Source organism: Procambarus clarkii, chromosome 89, assembly GCF_040958095.1.
Source record: "Procambarus clarkii isolate CNS0578487 chromosome 89, FALCON_Pclarkii_2.0, whole genome shotgun sequence".
In the NCBI taxonomy this organism is placed as follows: Eukaryota; Metazoa; Arthropoda; class Malacostraca; order Decapoda; family Cambaridae; genus Procambarus; species Procambarus clarkii.
Window position 1 is genome coordinate 17,553,452 of NC_091238.1, and position 7,053 is coordinate 17,560,504.

The 7,053-nt window shown below is 36.9% G+C and overlaps 1 non-coding gene across 1 annotated transcript; it reads left to right on the top strand.

Moving 5' to 3' along the window:
- The first annotated feature begins 6,761 nt into the window (after window positions 1-6,761).
- Window positions 6,762-6,835, top strand: TRNAI-AAU (transfer RNA isoleucine (anticodon AAU)). The gene has a single exon. It is a non-coding gene; the product is annotated as a tRNA-Ile (tRNA).
- The last annotated feature ends 218 nt before the right edge of the window (window positions 6,836-7,053 follow it).

Sequence of the window (7,053 nt, forward strand, 5' to 3'; positions counted from 1 at the left end):
GTATCCACTTTGCAAGTTCATTTTGCTCAGTTACAGCAGTCTAGTTTATGTGTCCATTTGGATGCCCCAGAACTTGCCCATGTCCGGTGTTTAGGGACCCAGAATTGGAGGCGTTGGTGACCTCCACCTTGGCTCTATCTGCATTTTCTCTTCCTCCCCCTTCAGACATGGTTGGGGCAGGTTTTAGCTCAGGATGTGGCTTCGGCCATCTCCAGGGGTTGCCCCTTCCAAATCGGGTGCGGAGGCAGCTGAGGTGGCTAGTCCCACTGAGACAGCTGTGTTGGCTCTCGGTGACAATACTACCTCAGACGCCATTTTGTATGTTGTCTTGTGCATTTTTTCACCTCCAACCTGTTCCTTCTTCTCCTGATCCTGTCTTGATCTCTGGATCATGTGTTGGGTTTTCCTTCATTTCCATGGTTCTTGGTCGTCCCTCAATTTGCAATTTCTTTTAAACGTACAGTATTTGTTTTTCTTGGCCTTTCTGGTTATAGGGTTGGGGAGCTTTATGCTCTCCTCCAGTAGCATGGGTTTTGTTCTTTCAGGCCTAGAAGGTGGTTTCTTTGTCTGCAGCCAACTTTTTATTTTCTGCCTCAGATTGAGATGGTTGGCTTCTGGAAGGATCTTATGGTTAATATTTCTTGGTTTATTCTGCCAAAGTTGCATTCGTTGTTGTGTCTAGAAGTGGCAATCCATGGTGTCGTACTATTTAGCCAGCCTGTGGTCTGCTCGAAGGACTGATGATGGTTGACATGGGGGGGAACTGGTTTTTGTGGTGCTGCCACCTGGTGGTTGTCAGTTGTTACTAAGGTGTGTATGACCTAACTATTGGGTGGATAATTTAATGAGTTGATACTGAATTGTTTGTTTACTAATGGGAATCTTGCAATTGTCTGTTTTGTTTCATTTCCTTTCTGAGAGTTTGTTTCTTCAGTGAGGGTGATCATATACTTCTTGCTCTCTAGACCTCTGTGAAGGGGGACAGGTTTTGGCCTCTAGTAGTCTATTAAGGAATTGCAAGGGCTGATGTGAATCACAGGCATGGGGCTATCTTAGTGTGCTCATCAAGGCTCCCTTCACTATCCCTAGAAAGCAGCATTTCATTACATTCAAAGCTGTTGTTTTTTTACTACTATTTTCATCCATCTAGTTCTTTTTCATGTTTTAGCAAGTGATAACATTTGTGAAATTTTCCGATGATGCTTTTATGTCTTGATCATTTATATGCAATTCGTCCCTCAATTTATTATAGTATCCTTGAATGTATTCTAGGAAGTCATCTTCCATGACCTTTATATGGGTTTCTATAATTGTATTGCACTGTAAGAACAATGAATCACCTTAAAATTTTAGAAAAATAATTTTCCTTTTTAGTATTATTGACTTTTTGGTTCAGATATTCCATGAGCAACAGAGATTCAGCTGATTCAGTTATCTGGCCAACAAATATTAATGTAGTGAAACACCAAGATGAGGGTAAACTTAATATGTCGATGCTGTTTTGCCTGTAAGTAGGAAACGTAAGATGAAATTCAAGTCTACTCTTAACTTTTTAGTTTTTCTACATTATTGTCAGCACTTTGTGTTCTTTATTACCACATAATTTAAATTAAACTCAAGTTATTTCCTAAAATTAGGATGATCATCATAATGAGCAAATGGTTAAGCTCAATTTAGGTATATTTTACCTTCGCTGAAATGGCTTTTACCTTAACGTCAAAGATTCATACCACTACTTTTGCTTTGCCATGCTAATAATTATCATAAAAATATCAGTGTGTGTATTCACATTGATAGTTGCAATGATCTGTATCGCATTATTTTTATTCATAGTTAAAAGTTGGTATATGTTCTTTCTGACATACAGTAGCTGTAAAATTTCCTGGTAATGAATTTCTAATCTTGAATAAGGCAACTTGTGTAAATCTGTCATTTTCTTCATTATACGTTCTCAAGATGTTGTTAGGTACTTTCACCATTCCATTCTTTATACTGTACTGTACACGTAGAATTGGCAGGGAATGACTGTGAATGAAATAGTTATGATAATGTACATGCGTGTGTGTGTGTTTGTGTACATGAGTGTGAGTGTGAGTGTGAGTGTGTGTGTGTGTGTGTGTGTGTGTGTGTGTGTGTGTGTGTGTGTGTGTGTGTGTGTGTGCACAGTTACTGTACGGCAGCATGTGTGTAAAACATTGTGATTTTTCTACTCAGTGTATTGTACTAGATGCTTAATTAATATACATAGAGGCTATTTACATTGTAATATTCTTTAAGAATTTACTGTAATTCTCCAGCTTAATGTAAGTAACAAGAGAGAGTTACAGCCCATTTACAGGATTGATAACCAAACTCAATCCCTCTCTATTATGTAAATACAAATACAATACAGGTAATATAAATTTTATTAACGTGCTACCTGGGTGCATGACTGTAACTCGCAACACCAATGATGACCCCTTGGTTTTGTCAAGCTGTCAAATATTACATAGTTTAATATACAGTATATATATATATGTATATATATATATATATATATATATATATATATATATATATATATATATATATATATATATATATATATATATATATATATATATATATATATATATATATATATATATATATAATATATCTTATTGTGCTTTCTTACCTTACTCTTAAAAAACATTTTTTACAATGTGGTGTCCAGCTGACTCAACTAGAGTTCACTATGCAAGTTTTATCAACAAGCACAATAATGTTGCCATATCAAATTTAATTCTTTGTGAATCATTTCCTTTTATGATTCAGTCCTAAAGGGGTTTATTTTGAAATATAATTAGCATAAAACGTTTGTTCTATTTTAATTTGTGACATAAACAGTACTTCTCTGTAGTAACTACTGAACTGGATCATTTGTATTTCCTAATTTTCTCATAAAAAGCTGTATCTAGCTTTATTTTATATAGTATTTAGATTTTCATTTTGTAATATAGCTTTCTTATTTTGCTATAAATGCACTATAATTTGTGCCAAACACTTGTAGAGAAACAGCATTACTCGGTGTGTTAACACTGTGCAAACACTCTTGCCTTACATTAGCTACGTTAGGGACTTTTCCCTTTCATTTTAAGAAATGCACTACCATACAGGGAAATATGTTCCACTTGCCATGTTATTCTCAAGTATAGAGTAGCTATTTCTGTCATCTTGTGTCTTGTAAATTATATTCGTACTTTCATAAACAGCCTAAACTCAATTGCAGTTGTATGCTATATTACTTAACCCCCTGCACAAGTCTGGGCAAATGACATTGATGTAACATTGAATCAATGTTGATAACATTGATTTATAGTTATTTGAGCTTATTTTGCCTGCTGGTTTATATGAAGTCATCTTCCCCAAGATGTCCCATCAGACAAGATATTTAATGTGCAGTTGAGTATAATATGATCTTGTTCTTGGAGCTTGTCGTTTATAAATTTATACATTCCTAAACATTCCAGTTTTTGTTAAATGTAGGCTTGAGACCAATTTTCTAATTGATTCCATATTCAGCTGAAAAGTAATATCCACAGGAAATCATTATCAAAGTGAATTTATGTTCACAAAGTCCATAAGTGATAGAATTTGCTACTAAGTAGTTATGTTTATTGTATACAGTGTTTTATAACTATAATCTTAGTTTCCTTATGCAAATGAAGCTTATAAGGGGCATAGCACAAGCAATAATTAATTTTTGTAATCTCCTGTAACTTAGTCATTCATTAATAGGTTCTAGTAATATCTTATGTGTAATTTAGCTGCCATATCAAAGATACATATCTTTCAATAGGATTTCTTCCTTCCATAATTGCCATTGTTATTATTGTGTACTCATTTTGTATATTTTATATTAACTAACTGTTAAATTTATGTTTGAAACACAATAATAAAGACATTAATGTAATAGTCTTTTCAAAAAACCTTTTGTCGCTTCCTTTTTTTTCAGTCTGCAACTTGTACTTGATAATTTAACTGAGTTTAAAAACAATGCAGATACAATACTGTATTTACAATATTTTCCTTCATTCTTATTGGTCATCTAAAATGAAGGTGATTGCATATATTGAGTTGGATATTTTTTTTATTTTGTAAGGAAAATGACCATAAAGGGAAACAAAGAATTCTAAAAAAAATTCAAACTAACCTCCAGTTGTAAAATAAGGTAGATATTTAAAATTGAAAGTGACTGTATGTATTGAAGTTGAAAATATAGTCATATTATAAGGAAAAATGGCCATGAAGGAAAGTAAAAAATTCTCAACTTTTTTACAAACTTACCTCCAGTTTAAAAAATAAAGCAGGCATTTAAAAAATGTTTGTCAGCCTTATTGGTCTCACTCAGTTCTAGTAATCTCTGTCCTGCTCCAGGCTTCGTCTCAACTTCTACGACACTTCACTACACTGCCAACAAACCGGCTGCGTAACCAAGACTATACAGTACTAAATAACTATAAAAACCTACTAAACTAATCAATCAAATACATACACGTAAACATTACATTAAAAGTCTAACAGGTTTCTTGACCATGACAATGGGAAACCAAGTATGGATACTGTTATGAAGTTTGGAGAAGAGAGAAGACAGAATAGTAGGCTACAGTGTGCAAGAAAGGCAGTTGCAGGAGTTATAAAGAGGAAAACACTGTGTAATGGGTGTATCTCCAGCTTTAACATCACAAGTGCACACATTAACCCTCATACTGCTTCAGTCGCCATATGTGATTTACTTTTTCATTTGATTTGTTATCTATTTTTAGGTAGATTTATGTCAGTACTTGTAGCTTTGTAATGCTAGATTTTGGCGACAAACACAGTTACGTAATATAATATGTATATACTATATATGTTAGGCTTATACCAAGGTCCCCTCCCCCACCCCCAGGTCGAATTACTGACCCTCCCCAGGATGCAACCTTATGACAAGCTAACTCTTGGGTACCTATTTACTTCTAGGTGAACAGGATCATTATGTGATGGGAAACGTGTCCAACCATTTCTGTCCCGCCCGGGATTTGAATCCAAAATTCTCAATTGTGAGTCAAGAGTGAACTCGACTGTACTACTGGCAGTATTGGGAACCTTTTGTACTGTAGATGTTTGCCATAGAATTTCTTGGAGTGTGGATTAGCTGTGTGGTTGCTACAATGGCATGGAGTCACTGATTCTCATGGCACCATCATTAATAAGCTAGAGTCAGCTAATAAAACACCTGGTCATTGCAACATTTGGGGTAATAATCAGACAAATACGTATAGCAAAGTTGGCAATGGAACTCGGGTGAGTCACCTTGGTACCCAGGGACTTCGCTCTTTGAGGAAGACATGACCACTTTTGTGGTAAAGTCAGTCAGTGGACCAGTCTGGCCCCTGCCTTGTGCACTTAAAGCACCATGTACGATATAACCCTCGATATAAGCCGCCTTATTCGATGTCCAAAGGGCTTGGAGAAGTTAGGGGAAGGAAAAAGGGTGGAGAGTTGAAATTCTGGAAGAGGATGTGGATGGAGAATGAGGAGGCTAAAAAGTTTCAATCCCCGCGGAGAAGTGGTAACACACTCGCCTGGCGTTTCACGAGTGATTTGGCCTGGGTTCGTATTTAGCCAGGGAGGATTTACTTGGCGTCAATCCTTAACTGTAGCCTCTGTTCACCCAGCAGTGAATGGGGTACTTTGGCGGGTCGTTTTACGGGGAAAATTATGATTAAGAACTTGCTCGAAACGTTATGCGTGCTAGTAGCTTTACAAGAATCTAAAGAGCTCTTGAATAAATAAATAAATAAATAAAGTTTAGTGGCTTATCCACCGCGTCGAGTGTTTTCCTTGATTATTTTGTTGTTAGGCGGCGTGGTAGGCTGAGTGGGCCTGAGAGATGTGAGCCAGGGCTTGAGGTTCAAGTTCAAGTATGTTTATTGAGATAAGAAAGAAATACATCTCAAAGGGATAGAGTAGCTTAGGCTATTTCTACCCCCCTAGGGCTTGAGGTGGGGTGGAGAGTCGCGTGATGTGGAGACGTCTCAGTCTTGGTTCTTCATCTGGCTACTTCTCTTTCGTCAGGCTTCCTTCTTTTACTGCAGGTGAATGTTTCCATGTGTTCTAAGTCTTGTTGCACTTCTGGGTCTATTTTTTCCTCAACTGAGACTTGTTTCGTGTTGACATAACCGTACTATCATTGGAGTTTGTAGAGAAGACCTCCATAAGGAAGTCTCGCACGGAGTAGGCGTTGGATTGGTGGTGTGGCGATGGAGCTCCTGAGATTTCCTCGTCTGACAAGTCTGTAGCCGATGGTTTTGTACTCACCTAATTGTGCTTGCGGGGGTTGAACTTTGGCTCTTTGGTCCCTTTGAGCTTTTGTCTTCGGTCGCACTTGCAGTCTTGTCTGTGTCATCATGCTGGACAACAACTATATGAAATATGGTATTACACAAATGAAACTCTTGCTCTTTGCATTAATAATGTTGTTTATAATGGATGTTACAATATTCCTAGTATCTATTTTGCATGTTGGGTTTTTAAGGAGTTGACTTTGAATCACAGAAAATTACTCCTCCACTGTTCTTCAGTGCGTTAGTGGCAAGTTGTAATGCAGCTAATTCTGCTTGTGTGGAGCCTAAACAGTTATTCAGTCTCACACTTGTGGTCTGTATGTATATGTTGTCTTTATATATTCATGCAATGCGACCTGTTGACAGTTGAATAGACGCATTAAAACAAATGATGTGGCTTGTAATCTTCACGGCCTGTTAGCTCAGTTGGTTAGAGCGCCGTGCTAATAACGCGGATGTCGTGGGTTCGATCCCCATACGGGCCAGGTGGAAACTCTCAAATTGGGTTCTTTTATTAATGTATATGTAATGGAATGTTTTCCTGTGTTGTCATGAACTGTCAGACGATTGATGTCGGTGGTGTAGGGATGTGAGAGGAGGGTTTGCCGAGAACCATCAGAGGTCCTGACGGCAACAGGCTTCGACATAACTTGTTTGCTATTTATTAATTTTTGACACATTATTAGTTCAAGATTTTTCTTGA